This window comes from Lagopus muta, chromosome 4 (genome assembly GCF_023343835.1).
Source record: "Lagopus muta isolate bLagMut1 chromosome 4, bLagMut1 primary, whole genome shotgun sequence".
In the NCBI taxonomy this organism is placed as follows: Eukaryota; Metazoa; Chordata; class Aves; order Galliformes; family Phasianidae; genus Lagopus; species Lagopus muta.
Window position 1 is genome coordinate 26,016,775 of NC_064436.1, and position 19,841 is coordinate 26,036,615.

General features: G+C 38.9%; 1 protein-coding gene across 1 annotated transcript in view; it reads left to right on the forward strand.

The window, feature by feature from the left end:
* RASGEF1B (RasGEF domain family member 1B) overlaps positions 1 to 19,841 on the forward strand; it is a 117,159-nt gene that overhangs the window by 18,653 nt on the left and 78,665 nt on the right. Inside the window, exon 2 of the mRNA XM_048942158.1 lies at positions 7,764 to 7,817. The gene's annotated coding sequence lies outside the window, so the exon portion shown is untranslated. The remainder of the gene's footprint in view (positions 1 to 7,763; positions 7,818 to 19,841) is intronic.

The window sequence follows — 19,841 nt, forward strand, 5'->3', positions numbered from 1 at the left end:
AGCAGTACTGAGCAGTTGGATTTTTGACAATAACTATGTACAGAAAAAAGACCAATTGTACTGGTCAAGAGATTGTCCATGACGCTGAAAGACACTGTGAAATATACTGTGCAATTCAGAGTGAACATGCACAGAATTAATGTGGCAGCAGCATGTTATTCTTTTTCCATGCTACTTGTTGGACTTTTATAATATACTTCTGATGTAGTTGGTGTGATACATTATTAAATATGGTATTCTCTTGTGGGCTGCTTAATTTAGATTTTTTTGTCCATAATGACTTTGCTCTTGAGTTTGTACTAAATGAACGTCTTAAGTATTTACCCCAAAAGGTCTAGAGCATATTGGAAAAACAACTTCTGCATTGAGATTTTTGTTCTGTATTCCTGAAATCTGAGCACTCCAAGCTGAATACTGTTGACAGCCATTGCCTGTAGGATTATACAGCATGTCTGCCTTGCTCAGTGCTCTGTGTACGTGGATATCCAGGAGATTGGATAAGGACTTTTTGGTGCATCTTGTTTGGAAGGCGTTTTATTTCAGTTGGTTTATTACTTGCCAGAGTGCAATGAAATGCCCATTGAATCAAGTTTTGTAAAGACAGAATCAAGGTATCTGTAATTAGCTGTCTTATTTGCTTGCATGTCCTGCCTTTAGGTGCAATTAACTTGAGGCTAGGGAGAACTTCAGGCCTGTGCAGGAGCAAAGCATTAAGCCTCAGGATTTGGTCTCAGGGCATTTAAATGCTCAGTCAGAGAGGAGACAAGGTGCAATTAAGCATTTTACTTATTGTTATAATGCAATTATCCTTTTCTAGCTCCTGGATTTGTGTGCCTAAATTTGCTTGGGTAGCTTTTTCCTTTGATTAAATTCTGTGAACTTAAGGCTCTTCAAGAAGACAACTCATGGGCATTGTTGGGACAAGCTTCTCTTCTGCGTTACGTGAGGCTTGCTACAGGGCTCAGATAAGAACCTAGAAAAGCAGCATTAGTGTTTCTGGTATGTTTCACTCTTTTCTTCCAGCTCAATTCACTTTACTTTCTTACTTTGTTTGTTTTCTAATCTAGATATCAGTTTTACACTGGTATTTGTGTTCCTACTTTTTACTTGGAAGATGTTCCTGAGTATTTAATGGATCCATTTCAGTGCTGTATGAAAATCTGAACAACACGTTAGCTATTTGGGCATAGAGGACTTCTAAAGGTATGCAGTAAGTTTCTTTACAGCTGTTACCTCAGCCCAAAGAGATTTTTTCTTTAAGGAATGATGGTATGGATTGTTAACCCCTTTCCTTAGTTCACTGACTTGGTGCATTATTTGAAAACACACTGAGCAAAACTGAATGTCAGAGTATGTCCTTGTTATATCTTGAATGGTGTATATATTAAGGTAAGGGAGTAGATCACTTAGTATTCCTGCTGAATCAAGCAGATAAAAGAAGAACCAACCTAAAAAGCCTAAGGGGGTTATTTTCAGTTTCCTTCTGCTTATGTGTAGCTGGGGACACTGTTAGTATTATCCAATTTAGTGTTGTCATCAGGCTGTATTTTTGTACTTAGGGCAGACAGGTGTAGTGGAAGTAACTACTCTGTTCTGGTTATAAAACAACTGTTTCAGTATTTGCATTTGTTTGCTTTTATAAAACAGGAATCAATCAGATTTTTCTCTTAATATCCATATAATCAATGAAACTTGATTGCAATTAAAACTCCGTGTTCAGTTAAAGTCTGCATTTATTGATTCAGCACCTTGCCAAAGCTCTTACTGTGTAGGCTCTTCAAGCTACAAGTAGAGCTGAGGAACAATATAACTAAAGCTGAAGACACTTGAACCCAAATCTTTGTTCCTTATTGTGACTAATCTAGATCAAATTCATTTTTGTCACATACAGAAAGCTTGAAATGATGTAATCTGAAGCTTTCTATTAATGGACTTATTGATTTGTGCAGCAGATTGTAACTGCTCTTTGAGTTTGTTTTCACTTCTGATTTGTTACGATAAATTAGTTTTTGCATTGTTCTGTTTATGCTATTGAGATTTAGACTGGGTCACAGCCTAAACAAGCAAGAACCTGCAATCCCATATGGCAATTGTCTTGCCAATTTGTCTTGCTAAATGCTATCTGTTCCATAGATTTCTGGGTTTTGGGTGCATCTTCTCTAATGAAAGCTGTGTGTTTTTCAGGATGCAGGAAATTGGTTTACTCTGCTAGCTTGTCCTTTTGAGGCAAAAAGTAGCTGTTAGCTAACCATGAAAGGCCATGAATGTGCAGTGGAGAAACAGCTTTAAATGTTAATAAATGAACTTATCCTGAGAGAAACTAACTCCTGAATCTGTTAAGTCATATTAATGTATTTTTTCCTGTATTAATAACTGAAAATTGCCACAAGGGTGCATGAAGTGTCTTTTAGTAATTGTATGTTTTTTAGGTAATTGCAAAAATAAAAGCTTTGAGTGATCCAATGAGAAGCTGAGGTTAAAAGGCTGTCACTCCCTCTAAGACTTTTGCATCAGGGTATTGAGGATCACCTGTAAGTGCAGAAACTGTCTTGGATCAGTGTGCCAGGGACTAGAAGTGTTGGAGTCACCCACAGGCAGTGCTGGCGGTCTGTCAAGTGTATGTCAGGAGAGGGTGGAACTCGAATTATTATGAGACCTATTTTCATTCTGATGAGAGTTTTTAACTTAAGTTTCACAATTCTTTCCCCACCACCACTATCTGTTGTGTTTCTTTATTTCCTTAATTTCTGTGACTTCTGGGTTTTCCTCATCCTTCCTAGCCCACTAATTTTACCACCTTAGTTCATTTCCGAACCCTGGCACTTGCTGGTTCTTGCTGTGCTCTCTGCCTCACAAAAATGAGATAAGCTGTGGCACTGGAGTGCTCCCACTGCAGACTCCCCAGATGCTTCATTATTTGCTTATAATACTAGCATGCCTGCAGGGCCTAATTGAAGAGGCTACAGAGAAGCAAGTTTAGCAAGGCAGGGAAAGGTGGTTGTCTTTTTCACCTTTTCTCTTTTCATTTACTGTAGTATTGGCCACTGTAATGAGTGATCCCAGTTCATCGGTGAGCTAGCTAGATCTATAGAAGGCTTGTTTTTTGGTCCACTGCTAATAGCAGTGGGTACTGTTGCACCAAGTAGATCTTAATCCAATCAGAGAAACAATTAGGGGAGATTCAGGTTGGAAATCAGGAAACACCTCTCTAAAAGAGTGGTGATGCAGTGGCACAGGCTGCCCAGGGATGTGGTGGGATCACTGTTTCCCTGGAGGTTTTCAAGAACCATGGAGATGTGGCACTGAAGGCACGGTTAGTGGGCATGGATATGGGTTGGTGTTGGACTTGGAGATTTCAGATGTCTTTTCCAATCTTAATGATTCTATGATTAGATATCCTGTGGGAGAAAATGAACACCTGTAAGTAGAGAATGGGGACTTAATCCAGCAGAGTTGAGGGAGCTTGAGGTAATGGGGAAAAGTATAGCAAGCAACTCAGCCAGCCTGGGTTGGAAAGAGCAAGAGACTTCAAGTAGAAAGGAAAGACAGCATGCAGAATTGAAAGGTCTTAAGTGCTGCAAATCTCATCTTTGGGACTGTTTTCACCAGCTCTCTGAGGAGGAAAAAATGAAGTATAGCACTGTGACTGGTTTTTGTTTGTTTGTTTTTGTTTTTTTTTCAGAGGGGCTTTGGGCAATGGATTCTTACAGACAGTAAATTTCTAAAGCAAACATCTATGGAACTTTGCTTTAATTCTGAGCCCTGACCCTTCTTGCTTCATGGATATGTTAATGAACTGCTTAATTAGAGAATATTGATAGCATATAGTTCATCATTATGTACAGTATATCAGGCTCTAATGCTAGTTAGTATTTCATACTTTAAGATTGCAGCTTCTCTCAAAATATTTAAGCCTGTTTTCAAAAGTTACTTCTGAAAATCTGTAATGCTGAAGAGTGCTCCTAAGTTTCATAGGTTGTTACAATGTCCTTACCTGGTTCTACCTCCTCTGTGCAATGCAAGCTGTAACCTCAGTAAGTTTTGTTTCCTCAATTGTAGCACTAGAAAACAAATAAGGTTGTTGATGGGCTTTGCCGAAGGGCATGATTCTTTAAAGACTGGAAATAGAGATCAGCAGCCAGCTCACCATACTGCTTGCTTGGAAAGGTATTATGTGAGGTCACAGAAACAGATATTTCAGATACAGATCATTGTTTTCAATAGGCATTACCTGCCCCAAAGGGAAATAGTTGAACAGTCTTCTGTTCAAGTAGAACTAGGGAAAGGATGGAAGCCTTGTATGGTGAAGGACTCCAGAATTTTAAAACAGGACTAAGTGCATGAGAAGAAAGCTCTTTGTATTAAAGTTTCTGAAGAAAAGTCACTGTAAGAAAATGAATAGTTTATTTATATAAATGTTTTCCTCTGGAATGGAAAGTTAACAGGAATTTTGTGTCAAACTGAATGTGGAAGTGATTGGGGAATTAAATGGTAATACATTCTCCTGACACACATTCCGAAAGTGAAAAGGTCAGGCAACTGGCTGTGAGGAGTATATTGTCAGAATGATAACATTTCCTTTTTCATGAGTCAAATTCCTCTAAGACGTACAAGGGATGTACTAGGTGGAACACAAGAGCTTCCTTTCAGAAGGTGTGGGGAGAGGAGAGTTTAAGTGGTAGCTATGTAGAAAGCAAGATCCTGGCTTGTTAGTTCACATCTCAATCATCAAATGGCTACACCAGTGAGTACAGTCTACAGAAGTTGATTTATCTTCTCTGTGTGCTGGATGATGATACATAGAATGTTTATAGATAAAAACATGCAGTGAACTAACAAGTGGGAGTATGGGTTTTTTGAAGGTGGGGAGAACTGTAGAGGTGAATTGCATCCTCAAAATAACAGTCCCTATACTCTTGGTTCAAAAAAAAAAAAAAAAAAAAAAGCTAACACTTCAAACACTTCAAGGTCAAGTTGCCGAGGCTAAGTCAGTCTACTGCTAGGTAGAAATTCTACAAAAATCCTTGTGGACACTTGTGGCTGAAAGTAGGAATTTTTTCCAAACAAAGGACGCTATCCATGTTGATGAGAAATGCCATTCAATTCATTTGCTTGAAACTAAATATTGTATATACTCTCAATTGAAAAGAGACCCCTTTCAAATGTACTTGATTTAGACAAGCCTCCTGAGATACTGCTTACATGGGGATTTGGGGAGTATTCAAATGGTTTCCCTTAAATATGTGAATCTGGCTGTATCTTCAATTAAGTGAACTTCTTCCAAAAAAAAAAAAAAAGTGCTCTGATGAAAGCTGTAATTTTTCTAATGAGATGGATCTTAATTTGCGAGTCTTAATAAGGCATTCTGCTGTGAATAGACTTGCTGTGAGTTGTTACTTTGCATCTCTGGATGAATGCATCAAAGGCAGTGTTTCATCACAGGGCTTTTTCCCAAGCTTTATTTTTGTGCACTCTTTGAAAAACCTGGATTATGTTCAGTGTTCTTGGAGCTTAGACCCTTTGCATGGTGTCTGCTGGTAAAAATTCTGGACTGAATGTCTTTTGGACTTTAGAGATTGAAATGGAGAAGGCCACTTCCTCAGCCTGTGTTACACACTTCATGCAGGCTGTGTGCAGTGATTGCATACAGGATAGGTCTAAAAATAACACTATGAATTCGTGTTTCTTTTTTCAGTGGCTACAGGGTACTACTTGTTTTTCCTCTCAATTTTATGTTGTTTTTCTTAATTGCTGACTCTGAAAATGCAGAGTGGAACAAGAACTGATCTGTGAGTTTCAGAAACGTCTCAGAGTAAAATGCTGCTTTATAGCTGGGCAACCCAATAACTGGTGATGAGCTCTATGGCCATTGAAGAGAATTCCATTGCTTCATGTTCCCAGCTGCTAAGTGTCATGTTGGAACTTGTGAGCAATTTAAAACTTTTCACACATAGTGCATAACTGCTTTTGAGCAATTACCGTTCTGCACTTGAAATATTTCTTAAATTTATATATAGTGTACATTTGTTCTTGCTATGTGATTAGTGTCTTGAAATCCTATAATCTGATAGAGCTTTGGGCAGTCTAATGTGGTGGGATCCGAGGGCAGTGGGAGCAAAGCAGCCACTCTGGAATCAAAGATAACTGCAGTAAAGGAAAAATTAATGTGGAGGAACTTCTTGCATACAGAAAGTCTCAATGGCTATGCGAAAGTGGGCTACTTATCAGTGATTTTTTTTTTTTTTTTTTTCCTATTTGCTATAGATAAGTTGACACAAGGTTCCCGTGTCTAGGTTGGCTAAAGTTAAACCAGTTATTGCTGAAACCTTGTTTGCACAGGGGGGATTCAGCTTCAGTGGCAAACAATTTTTCAAGTCACCTGTAATTGCCAGTGTGGATGAAACTCCATTGTGAACAAACAGTAAGAATTCCCCTTTTCCACATTTATCAGTGTTCAGGCATATTGAGGTCTGCAAATAAGTAGTTGTCCCGTGTCCAGACTCTCCAAGGAAAGGTTTGCTTAAAGAGCAAATACTGGACATGTATTTTTTTTAAAAAAAAAAGTTCAATTCTAGTTTCAGAGGCTAAGCTTACCTTGAACTCGTAAGTTTATAGGCCGTGTCACTAGCAAACATGTTTTTATTATGTGAGCTATTAGATATGCCTTGCGTTTTGTCTGGAGATAAAGCTGATGTGTGACTTGAGTAGGGTTAACGATTATGGGAAAGAGCAACATACTTCTGTCTGCTCAGTTGCTCATTCTTAATATAACATTCTATTTAAAAGATCTGAATGTAGCTTGAATGCCTTGCATGTACAAGTCCAAGCTGATAAGATGAGAGGGTAAGAAATACTATGCGTTGTGCTGAAATGGCTGAGTGCTTCCTGTTCTTGTGTTGTGCAGGAGTGCTTCACATCCTGAAAAGGAGATAAAATGAAGCCCTTAATGAGTGTTAATTTCTTGTCTGAAGTATTGATGGCTTACTGGAACTTAATGGCCCATCTGCAAACAAGTGAACGGAGTATGGGACTTTGTTTGCATCTGTCTTCCAGCTTTACAACTCACTCAAGTGTCAGAGGTGCTGTGCTCTAAAGGGCTTCTCTGCCTGGAGAACCTTACCTGTTACAGGCTGCCAGATATCGGCCTTTGTCGTGTATTTCTCTTGGCTTTGATTAAATGCTCTTTTCTCTTGTTTGTTTGTTTTTGGTTTTTTTTTTTTTTTTTTTTTTTTTCGTGGAAAGGTGATGTTTTGGTGTCAGTATGTAAAGCATCAGCAACGTTCTGGGGACAATTTCATGGAGTCAGCATGAAATAAATTGGTGATTAAGCTTTGTGCTACCTCTTTTCCAAGTGATATTCTTTCACTATCAAATATTGATAGAGTCACAAAGTAGTTTGATGTGGAAGGAACCTTTAAAGACCATCTCATTCCAACCCACCTACCGTGGGCAGGGATGCCACTCACCAGATTGCTCAAAGCCCTGTCCAGCCTGGCCTTGAACACCTTAAGGGATGGGGTGTCCACAGCTTCTCAGTGTAGGTTTAAACAACATAAATCTAGAGAAGTATATTTAGTCTGTATCATCTAGCTGAGAGAACAAAGAGCTTAAAAGCAGCATGCATACCTTGATGTCAATACACTGTTCTATTTTATAGTAGTTGCTTGTTTTAATATTTAAAAATGTTCTGATAAATGAAAGATTTCCCAACATATGACTATATTAGCCTGGACTGATGGATCTTCTGTCTCTTTATTTTGCAGACAGTGCATTTCAGGACATCGGCCCATGCAAAGCCCTTATCTGCCCACAAACAGGTAAGCTGTTTTTTCCATGTGTGCACTTTTTTTTTCCAAATGTGTCAGGCAAATAATGGCACCTATTTGCTGCTTGTTCTCTGGTACTAAAAGAGGAAGAGAGAACCATGGTGGATTGTGGATATGGAGTAGAATCCACCTGTGTAGAAATTTGGTTGCGGTTTGCAGTAAGCATTTAGATGAAAGAAGCTTGAAATGTACTTGCAAGTCAAGTCACTTATGCAGAGGCTTGCAAACAAGATTTCCTTGTTCACAAGCTGTGTGGAAGCTTGCAAATTCATTTCCACTCAGTCTGTACATTCATCAAATAAGGTTATTGTTACAAAGGTCTCTAGACAACTTGAACTTACGAACTTTGGATTTTCTGTGCAGGTCTAATAGGTCAAATAGAAGGGGGAATGTGTAGCTGGGGAGCCAAGAAGTCTGAAACCTCTGAGAATACCACAGAAATCTCAATATACATGCATGTCTGTATGTAAAGATTGTTCACTCTGCCATCCTCATGCTTGAGTCAGCAGCTTCAGCTTTAGGGATCTTTTTTGCAAGAAAGCATTCTAGAAGTGTTATTTTCTTACAGAAACATCAGATAAGGTACCTGGTAGTTATCTACTAATAGGGATAATTATGTTCTGCCTTCTCACCTTGCTCAGCCTTTCAGTAAATTAGCAGTTTTACAACTACATAAATTCAAGTTTTATGACATTTCTTAATGATAAGGAACTTTTAAATCTCAGTGACTGTGCACAGTAATGATGGCCAGAGGGAAAAGTAACCGAAGAGACTGTGAAGACATCTTGTGATCCTCCCCAACTTCTGTATATTTGTTTAGAACAATTAGGGTATATTTTGCATATATGTTGCCTTCACTGTTTGAGAATATGACAGTACTCAACTGGCTCAAGTCACTGACAGTCTGATTACAAAAACAAAACAAAAAAATCATTCAAGTCTTAACTTTCTAAAATTTGAAAGAATGCTTTACTTACAACCTTTGTAATAAAGTGTTTCGGTATTACGTAAGGCCAGAACTGAGCATGTTTCTGAATCAAAGTAAAATTAATTTCTTGTCAGCTGAATGACTATTTGTTCATGTTAAGTACAATTCCCACTCTTGTGTATTTCAGCTAAAATTGACAAAATAGATTTCTGAATTGGTGATATTGTGCTTAAATTGACTATTCCCACTCATAGCTGTTTCTGCATTTGAGAGCATAGTTATTAGGATGTTATATTCCAGCTGTTATGCACTAACTAAATTTTCCATTTGCTGGAGAGAGCAAGAGCTGCGTGGTGCTATTGTTGCCCTATGAAGTATTTGTTTTCAATTACATAAATATTTATGGCTCTTCAATTCCAAATAGTGGTTCTGGCTGTTCTGTTGGTCACGTACTATGAAGAATCTCAGCCAGGAAGTGGAATATAGATGAGAATTCTGGTTTCCAAGGTCATATTCCTGAAGAACTGCAGGAAGTTGTGTTCTGTTGTTGGAAGATGGGGCAATCGCATATTTGATTCTGTTAGCGGAGATGTAGAGATTATAATGCTGAATAGTGCTGGGAAAATGATATCTTTGCTAGAAATGACAAATACCTCAGAACTGGTTTCTCCTCCCTGCTTTGTCTTCTCTCCATTTCTTCATCCAACACTGAATCAGAACTTATTCAAAATTGGACCTAGATATCAACCTTCCAGCTGGGTAGCAATATTTGTGTCTACCATTTGAGTAGACCACATGTCCCCATATGAACCCAGTACCCAGGTTCTTGTCTTCATGATAACCTGAGGTCCTTGGTGTTTTTTCCAGCTAATTGTTCTGCAGTGTAAGTTGGACAAAAAAGAAGATCATTTAGAAGCAGTAGATATTATTTTATTAAAAACAGTGAAATGTGAGATAATGTTGAGTGCTTGAAGATGAATAATAACCCAGGTTAGATCGAAGTTGAGGTGTGAAATGAGTTTCTATTTACAATGGCAGAGGTGAGAATGCTGAGGGAGGGGACTATAAGCATACTGTTCTGAAATTGCTAAAACAGTAATATAAGTTTACTGATGTAAAACCAGCTGTTTTGTTATTGTGATGAGTGGCTTACATATTGTGTGTATATACTACTATCCATTTATTGTTACACTGAGCCAGAAGAGACCAAACACAATTCAGGAAGGGCATTTATACAGGTTAGTATCTTAGCTGTGGCTTAGGATGTGGGAAGTCTTTACTGTTTTGATGTGTGCATTGGAAAGTTACTTTGGGGAGTTTCCAAACGGTGATTTTCTGCTGCTGCTATCTTAATTTCAGATCATCTTTGTGATGTGTTGTTTGAATGTGAGTAGAAGCAGTTATGAAATCATGAGTCATGGGGCCCAAAGGCAGTAGAAACACAGGTCTGAACTGGACAGGCTGTATCCAGAAAACTTAAGTGCAATTAGGAGATGACTAAAAAGCTGGACTACCTCACCAGCAAATCAGTAAGCTGGGAAGCTTTGTCAAATACTACAGCCTGAGTTAGAAAAGTGGTATGAGATCCCTCAAGCTTGGGGTCTTGCTTTAATGGGATAAAATGTAGTTGTGTAAGCACAGCTTATTCTCTTCAGAATATGAGTTCAAAGGCTGTGAATGCATGTTAGAAGCAGTGTGTCCTCTTCTTGCACTTAAACTCTTTTCACAGCAGATGTCAGTTCTTTGTTTCCAACCAGAGCTCTATCTCAGGAAGAAGTTGTGGAGTGAAAAAGAGAAAGGGGAAGAGATGTGCTAGTATAAAACCTATTTTTTGGTGAGGCATACAAATTTTGTGAATTTTGTACCTGCTAGATGAATCTTAGCAATGCATTCTGAGTATATGTAAAATTCCTCTTTCACCCTTCTAATAAGTTTTTTTTTTTTTTTAATGTATAGACATTGGTGGAGGGGGAGGTGGGGATTGGCAGACATTAAATCTGAATAGAAGCTGATTTTCAAGCCCAGGGTTGATAGTGGTGCTTATGGAAGGCAAACAAATGTCACAATGAAGGAGGCAGGAAAAGTGGATGTGGGAAAGGTATGAATTTGCTTTGGCATTTTTAGGATCAAAAATTAAGCAGATGTTCTAATATGATTGCATCATGTACATATTTTTGCTTAAGTATACTTCCAGTGGAAGAAGCAAAGGACAAAAATACATTCACTTTGCTCCTTATTTGAAAGAAGTGATCATCTTCTTTGGCAGATGTATAGAGCTGCAGCACTGGCACGTGCAGGTTGGCTTGGGATGGTAGCCAGAAAGCATTGACTTGTGTATGCCATTAAGGAACTTCAGTGGTTTGTCTCCCCTGACATGCACTTGTTGCTTATGCCTATACTTAATGTCATAGTGCTTCTACACCGGTGAACCTTGCGGTACAGGAGTTCATCTTAGTGCTCTTGTAGTTCAATAAACAGAACCCCTAGAAGGCTGTCTGTAATGAACTGTGTTGTAATGAGTGTTGTTTCCTGCGGACCAAGGAGAAAGGATGTGCTATCAATTCTTATTTACACAAATCTAGTTTTCACTTTTGCTTTTTACCCTATGACATGTTATCTTCAATTTTAATAATACCAGTAAGGCTAACTTCTGCTACTGATGATGACCAGTAAAATTGAGCTCACAACACAATTACAGATAATATTTCATTTTCCTCTTAGATCAGTGTAGCCAGAGGTATCATCTGTATCCTAGCATGTAGCCTTGAAACTACTACAGTTTCCTAATGTGTAATGTGTTTTCTGATTCTATACAGTTTTTGAGTGACTGTAATGACAATATAAAATAGCTTAATGAAAAGTTCTATCTTAGACTTGAGTAAAACTGTAAAAATTCCCAGGCTTTAGTGCTAAGACAAAAAAAAAAAAAAAAAAAATTCTATAACTTGCCCACCTTGTGGGGTAAAAATCCTGTTTTTTAATGACAGCCATCTTGTAGGATAAAGCCATTAATAATTCTGAGTTATTTTGGATAAAATATCCAGAATACATTTTGAATTCATTATGATTAAGGAAATTGGAGGATGTACTTGATTTAAGAAAGTGTCTGGAGCAAAACTGTGCTGCAAGAAATGTTTAGAAGTCTATGGCAGGAGTGTTACACAACATTAAGCCCTTGGCTTACTCTTTTTAGAAAGTTCTGGTACATGCTGCAGAGGCTTATTTTCTGTCATGAGACTGTAATTACCATCTAATTCAGCCTTGTATGTTTTGAAAATATGCAGAGGGAAACCTTTTGTTTCCTATTCTTGTGACTTGAGTTCGTTAATAATCACTCTTTGTCAATACTGTTTTCATGAGAGAGCTTAAAATTCCTTTGGGATTGAAATTCTTATTTCAACATCAACTCTCCATGCTCTGCATTTAGGCCTTTCTGTAGTGTATTCCAAATGGAAACTTGAGTCAAGTTTGGCAGAGGTACTACCACACCAGAGGCAGGGCTTGGTTCTTAACTGCTTTTTGGTGGAGGCATGGATGAGAGATGAGTTCTCTCACAGTGGGCCAAAGGAGAGGAGGGGCCATCAGCACAAGTAGGACTTGATCCTACTTGAGTACTCCAAGTCCTGATTGCTTTCCAAATATCTCGGATTTTTCAAAATGCTTTATTTTGAGCCTGCTTTTGGTATGGCCATGTTCCAAGGGTTGAGATTCACCCCAGCTCCCACAGCATGCTCAAACTACTACCAAAGGATCAAGAAATTGAGAACCTATTTGCACAGAAGGGAGTTAGAGAAGGATGACTTCCCAGGAGAAGTAACTTCTCCCCATGTTAAATGCAGGAAAATTTAGCTGATCAATATTTACTAGACTTAGGATTGTCTTTTACTTGAAGATATTGCAGTGGTGTGATGTTTATCAGCTGATCTAATTTAGTGCTAATGCTTTGTAGGCATGTTACCAGTTACTTCCTTTCTCAAAACTTTTTGTTAAAATAAAGGAAATATCCATTGGATTCATTTCCTTTGCTGGATTTACATTATCTGTAATGTTGAAGTTGGTGGCTGCAGTAGGCCATTTTAATCTCCAAGAAAGTACTGTTCAACTGGAGAAGTGCTAAAGCAGAACATGAATCCATTTGGAATGGATGTCATTGATGTTGTTAAATTAAGCATTCATCCAGCTTTCTTTACCTAACACTTCTTCGGGTCCTAGTCAGTCTGTCTTAAATCTGTTGTAAAATCAGATGCTGTCAAGTTTTTTTGTTACACTTCAGAATCAGCTGGTGGGAGGGTAAAAACCAAATGAGCCCTACTCCTAGAGACCTGTTGTGTAGTTGTTTACATAGGTCTGTAAAAGAGATTGTATGAGGTTGCTTTTAGGCATCTTTTAAGACAGAAACAAACTTTGAGTCAGCGAAAGTAACACAATCAGGATGAAACTTGAAATCTAGCTAGAATGTATCATCTTAAATACGATTGATACATTTTAAGCAACTTTGAAGGGTCAGCAAAGAAATAGACATTTGTTTTACTCTAAGGTTACTTCTGAAAATACTGAAAGGGATATTTGTGTATCCTTTGACTTCTTAAAAAAAAAAAGCACAAAAATCGACAACCTGAAGATTGCATTAGGATTAGTTATAGTGCAGGACTGCCTTTCATTGTCAGAAGGTTTGTCTAGTTTTCTGGAGTGGTCTGTAATTAGATTTTTGAAGAAGCTTGAAGATCTGAGGTTTGCAGTGTTCTATGACATGCCACCACCAATGTAAAAGTCTGTTTTGCAGCACTCTGCTGGAGGCCCATTAACAAAGCAGATAGTCCTATAGTTCAAATGTGATTAAGATTAATGCTCTGAAAACAAATACAGCTTAGGGAGATGCACACAGTGTTGACCAAACTGGTTCCACAGTTCCATGGGGAACAAAGTTCCATGTGCTTGCAGCTCTGCAATCTGGGTGAAGTCTTCAGATGGAACTTCCATGGAACAGCACTTAGTGAAATTTTTTCTGGAGAAGGAGTTGTGTTGGAATTCCTTGGCTTTTCTATTTACATTTGAGTATTTGCTGGCTAGTAGCCCAAGGTCTTAGTACTCATGGTTTAGCTTGGTGGGTGCTGTGCTCTGCATTGTCTAAGCTTCCCTTTTTCATCCTTAGTCTCTTTCCAAAGCATACTGAAACTGATGTTAAGTGATACTGTTTGTAGGGGAACTGTTAGGTCAAGGCTTGAACTGATGATGGAGCACCTGGTGAAGGGCTGGCCTAGGGAACAGGGGCAAATTGTTTGCACCTGTGCTCCCCATGTGACCAGATGGGTTGGACCCAGTGTGAATCCACCCTGGGCTCATATAAGGGCCAGCCACTGAAAGGAGGGCTTCTCTTGGACCTATGCTGCTTCCTGCAAAGGGGTGCTGTATAGCCAGAGAGCCCCTTCATTGGTTGGGTGAGTTCAACACCTCTTTCTGTGTGTGACTCTTGACCTACCTGTGAATGCTTTGTCTGGTGTTGCCAAGAACCTGTCAAAAGCAATTTTACATCTTTGTGAGCAGTATACCTTTGAATGGAATTCAGTCTTGAAGATAAGCTTGTTAGAACTGACAAAGTCCCCTCCTTGTTGCTTTAAATTTTGTTTCAGTTTTTAGTTTCTGCACAAACTCAAATCCATTCATCACTGGATTTGCAAATACGTATGACTATGGTTAAGTTCAGCAGACTCTTTGCCTCTTTGTGCCTTTCAGGCTGATAGAGTACAGTAATAGCAAATATCCCATGGCATTCTTCTTGCAGAAACAAGCAGCATGAGTTATGATTGAAGTTACTTCACATTCATTTCACCTTGAGAACGGTTATAAACTTCATTGCTATTAAAAAATACCATCCTTTGTTACCATAATTACTTGGCACTCTATTTTTTTTAGTCAATAGTGGCTTCTTTTGATTGCATCTTATCTTTTTTTTAGACTGAAGATACTTCCCAGTAGGTGTATAATTAAGTTAATATTCATAAGGGCTCTGTGTAACTTAATACAGTAAAAATGGATCAAAATTGAGCAAGTGATCGAAGTTCATGACTTCTCAGATGAGATGATCTATGTGATCACCACTAAGATCTAGTCCAACTCTCAACCCAACCCCATCATACCTGCTAACCACATGTTACTCAGTACCTCAAAAGTTTGAACCCTTGTTTCTAGAAGTAGTAATCTGAATTGGCAATATTGCTAGTACATGCACTACCAGAATGAAATGGAAATGGACTTTTTTTTTATTTCATGGGAGAGGGTGGGAAGTTTGTTCACTTGGATTTTGTATTGGTCTGTTCTTAGTTTATTAAGCCTACTGTCTGCCCACTGCCTGCTGACCATGCTCAGGCATGAAGCAGCAAGCTACATACATACAGTCCAGCAGCAGCTGGCCTGTGTTGAAGTGAGAAGTTGATGTATTGATTTGGATGTGTAGCACCAGTGAAGTTGAAGGATCTCTAACCAAATGAGTTGGTGAAATCAAACTTGAGGAAAGCTTTGTGTGAAGGGACAGGTTAAAGGTGGATGGGGTGTGGAAAAATTATGCTACCTTGTCTATTGAATTGTTAACTTCAGCAAATGATACAGTTATTCTGATATGGCATAGTGACCAGGGAACGTTTCATGAATTGTTGTGTGGTTAAACTGTGTCAAGCTCTAAATCACATATATGGTAATGTGAAAGCTAGAATAAATATTAGAGGCAACAAGTAGCCATCCTGTTTTTCAAGCAAGAAATAGTTTAGGCTATTCAGTCTGAAATACGTTGTTTTCTGTTCGTATGCTTTAATGAAAGGAACAGTATTTTACCCCAAAGAGTCATACTATGTATGCAGTATGAAAAAATAAAGCTGCTAGGCATAGGACTCACAGTTTGGTACCCACTTTAGGCGTATGTGTAAAAGAATCACTGTTTAAATGTGAAATAGCTAAATTAGAATAATCAGTTGCTTAACTTCCAAATTATTTCTGAATTTAGTGCTATATAGCCTGCTGCAGTGATGAGTGTCTGTCTCCATTTAAGTATTGCTACATCTTCCTCCAATCGAGTTCCCTTTTAATCTTCTGGCACTCATCATAGAAGGGCCTAGGGCTGTTTTTGGTGGTTTTTGTTTTTCTCCTGGTGTTTGAATGAGATTTTCCTAGATTTGCTTTTTCTGCTGCATGGTGTTAGTTAAACTCCAGGACAAATTGTTTTAAGTGTCTTTTGCCTTGGAATAGCATTAAAATATGCTATTCACTGTGTCACTGGTAATTATTGTTTACAATGAGGCTGTCTGCTTCTCATCTATTTCTTAAGTTTGTCTGTCAGAGATGCTTCACTTGTACATAACTGTGGATGCTCACATCACAATGATTAGTTACAAGAAATAAGCTTGTATATACTGTGCTGATAGAAGTTTGTTCATTATCCTCACTGAGTGATAGAATATTCTACGTGTCTTTAAGAAACCATGGACTTTCACTGACTATAAGATCTAAAAAAACATGTATTTTAACTTGCTTGTAGACTGGAGTTCTCTAAGGTTTTGGTCATTACTTGTTACAGTGGTACCTAATAATCAGGGCTAAATGTGTTTTCTTCAGCTACATTGCAGATATCCCAGTTGTCTTTCCACTTGCAATATTAAAACACCAGCATTACTCGCCTGTCCCTCTCACTGCAGCACAAACTTTCCCTGTTCATCTGCTGTCTACTATCTTCAGCCACCAAATTTGACTAGGCTTGAGTCAGGCTCTTGACTGCTTGTTCTTTATCTTGTGTTTCAAGAGCTGCAGAGATGAGTGTGGAATTGAGGGATGTGGTTAGTAGGTATAGTGGGAATGGGCTGATGGCTGAACTTCATGATGTTAGTGGTCTCTTCTAACCTTGAGGATTCTATGAGAAATACATAAGAAAGGAACAGAGATAAATGATCTGGCACACACCAACTTTCTGACTAGTGGTCAATTCAGACAAGGCAGGTCTGCAGGCCTGCTGGCGAGACCTGTCTGCTTCTGAGCCCACCTTGAGAGGCAGTCACCAAAAGGAGTAAGTGCCACCTGCTTTTGTTGCCAGTGTTGGATTTGACAGCAACACTGAAGACCTCTATCACTTTCTGGTTAGTATGTAATTAATGCTAGTGTCTTTGTGAATGCTTGTTTACTGGGAGCTGGACTAAGATCACTCAGCTCATTCTATGTGATGTGCCAGAGACAGAGCAGATGGTAATGCTTTGTGCCCTTCTAATCTGCTGTGAATTGGGACCAGTGACCTAGAAGGGATGAGCTCTGTGATGTTTTGCCTGTTTTCTGTGGTCTCCCAATCTACCCGCAGTTGTGCTTCTTGCAGGGAAGGCCTCATTGTAAATGTTAATTGGGAAAGATTACATTGATTTCACAATGGATAGTATGTGATACAGAGTTAGTGTCCTGAAAGAGAGAAGGCTTTAGTCTGCTGAGCATGTAGCTGGCTTCAGAGGCATCCCATCTGTGCGTCTGCATAGCTCTAACCATCCTGACTACAGCTTAGTTTCCTGTATGGATGTGTTCTTTCAAAAGAAACTGCTTAATATACCAAACATGCTGGAGACCTCTCTGGACTAAAATTGTCATGGTAGACTTGCTTTATTAATCCTTTCTTCCTCTTGATTCTACAATTTTCCATTGCAACTTAAGATAAGCCTGGCAGGCTTTGAAGAAAATGAATAGTGTCAGGCTTTCCCTGCTCCACAACCTGCTGCTGTTGGCATGAAACTGGAGGTAGCTGTCGCTGATGCTGCTGCAAGGCTGCGTTAATATTTCATTGGTACTGCCAGCCCTTGGCTACCCATCAGCTGTCTCCTTGAATACACTGGGAGAGGAAAGGGGGAGTGGAGTGAATACTAATGATGCATCTGCTATTGTAGTAACAGTATAAAGACTATTATTGTTAATAATCAGAAGTTAAAACAAGCCTTCTTTTGCCGAATTATAAACTCATTAAAGTTGGGAGAGATCTCTACCATCATCAAGTCTAACTGTTGACCCATCATCATCATGCCCGCTAAGCCATGTACCTGATCCAGCAAGGGTTGATTTTGCTATCTGCAGTGATTTATACTAATTTTTATAGCCAAGTGCTTAAACACTGATTTTTGGAGTTGATGTAAGAACACTATATTACCAGAACTGTACAAATTGTCATGACTTACCTCCTCTTCTCTCTCCTAGCTGCCTGGGATCAGTATCAATGTGTTATAGCAAAATGCATTGCTGCAGGACCCTGTCTTTGACCATGTAGTTTTAAATGTTTGCTACAATCGTGCAGATGGCATTGAGCTGGAGTGTTGCTCTTCCATTGGTGTTGCCCTGAGCTGGGTGTTACAGGCCTACTTGTGTCAAAGAACAGAAATGGACTCACTTAGTAATGAAGTTCAGGTGTTATATTTGAGGACACAGCTGAAATGAGTAGGCTTGTAGATTGTAGGCCTGTAATAGGAGGTTGCTACCTTCTTCCACTGAACCACTGAAATTATTGAGTGGTAGAGACAAGACTAGGAGGCACCTTGGATGTTTGAGAGGGGGGGATGATCCCCTTGTTGTAAAAGTTCTCATTGTTTTCTCAGTGAGATGCGCAAGCAGAAGAAAATCGTGATCTGCCTCATCATCCAACCTTGTCAACTAAAAGTGACACAACTTGTGCTGAGTATTTAGCACAACGATGACTGTGGATCCATTCACACTTGAAAGATTAACGACAGAATTACTAAGCCTGTTTTTGGTAGGAGTATCCAGATAGTGCTGTTGTAGAAAATGTTGCTGGCAGTTTTCTCAGTGTAGAATTGTTGCTCTGTATAAAGAGCAGCTTGTACTGTTAGCTCTTCTGTTATGTAGACAGTATGGTGCAAGCTCTGCGGAGAAGGAATTTCTGATTCTCTGCAGTCAAGTCAGTCCTGAGACAAGGAACATACAGATATGGGAAAAACATGCTGTTGGCCATTGCTTGTCTTCTGTGACTTAGCGTGCTATCCAGTTCTCTACTCCTCAGATCATACTCTCATTGTTTTAATTGGGAATATTATGAAAGTAAAAAAAAAAAAAATCATTTCCACGTACATATTTATTCCTTTGTATCCTGAATACAAGAGGCAGGTGGGTGCCCTGATGTAGCTATGGATTTGAGGCAGTGCTGTTTTCTAAATGGCAAGAGAATGAGGCTTGGTTCTGCTTTTGATTTGCCCTTAATCTAATAGGACTGCTGTTTTTTGTCAGTAAAATACCATTAATGTTTCCTGACAGATTTTTCAAAATCCAAATAAATTGCAGAAGGAAATCTGGGTAGCAAGTGTCATTTCTGTATCATAGAGATGCTGCTCAGGTTTGTGCATTTGGAGGGTGTTCAGAGACTAGGAGATTAATGAAGGTAATGACAGCTTCATAATGATGGGACTAAATTCTGCATGACAGAAATGGTAAGATAATTTTGATGTTCTTAAAACTGCATCAGTTCTAATTTTGGTTCTCTAAGCTTTCCTTAACCTGTGTTCTTGGCTCTAGTGATCCATTGAGGGTAATGGCTTTGATTAAATGCATCTGGCATTCAAACTGACCGCACTTGGTGTCCTTGAGTGGGCCTGTTAGCAACAAGACGAGATGACACTTGTCATTTCTGCTAAATTATTAAAAACAAATGAGCACAACTTGGAGCGCGTTTGAGACATGTTCCCTTCTTAAAGGTAAATAAGGGCAAACATCCTTTATGAGAAGGACTACTAAATTGCTTGTGCCTTTCATTAAAGTGAATGTAACTTAATTCCCTGATGAGAATGAAATCCTAACAGGACAAGAAACACAAATCTAAAGCTTCTTTGAAGAATGCTTTTGTCTTGGCAAGTCTACTTGACTGTGAAATTAGGTGCTAATGATGCTGATGCTTGAAGCGTAGAAGGGCAATTAACCCATTGTATTTATATATTAGCAAGTGAAATGCTACTTTCTCCACTCATAATAACTGCTAAGTTCCCACTTAACCACACGCTTGCAGGTACTTGGTCAGGAGAAAAACCATTGCGGAGCATTAGAGTTTTTACTTGGTCTGAGTGTCAACT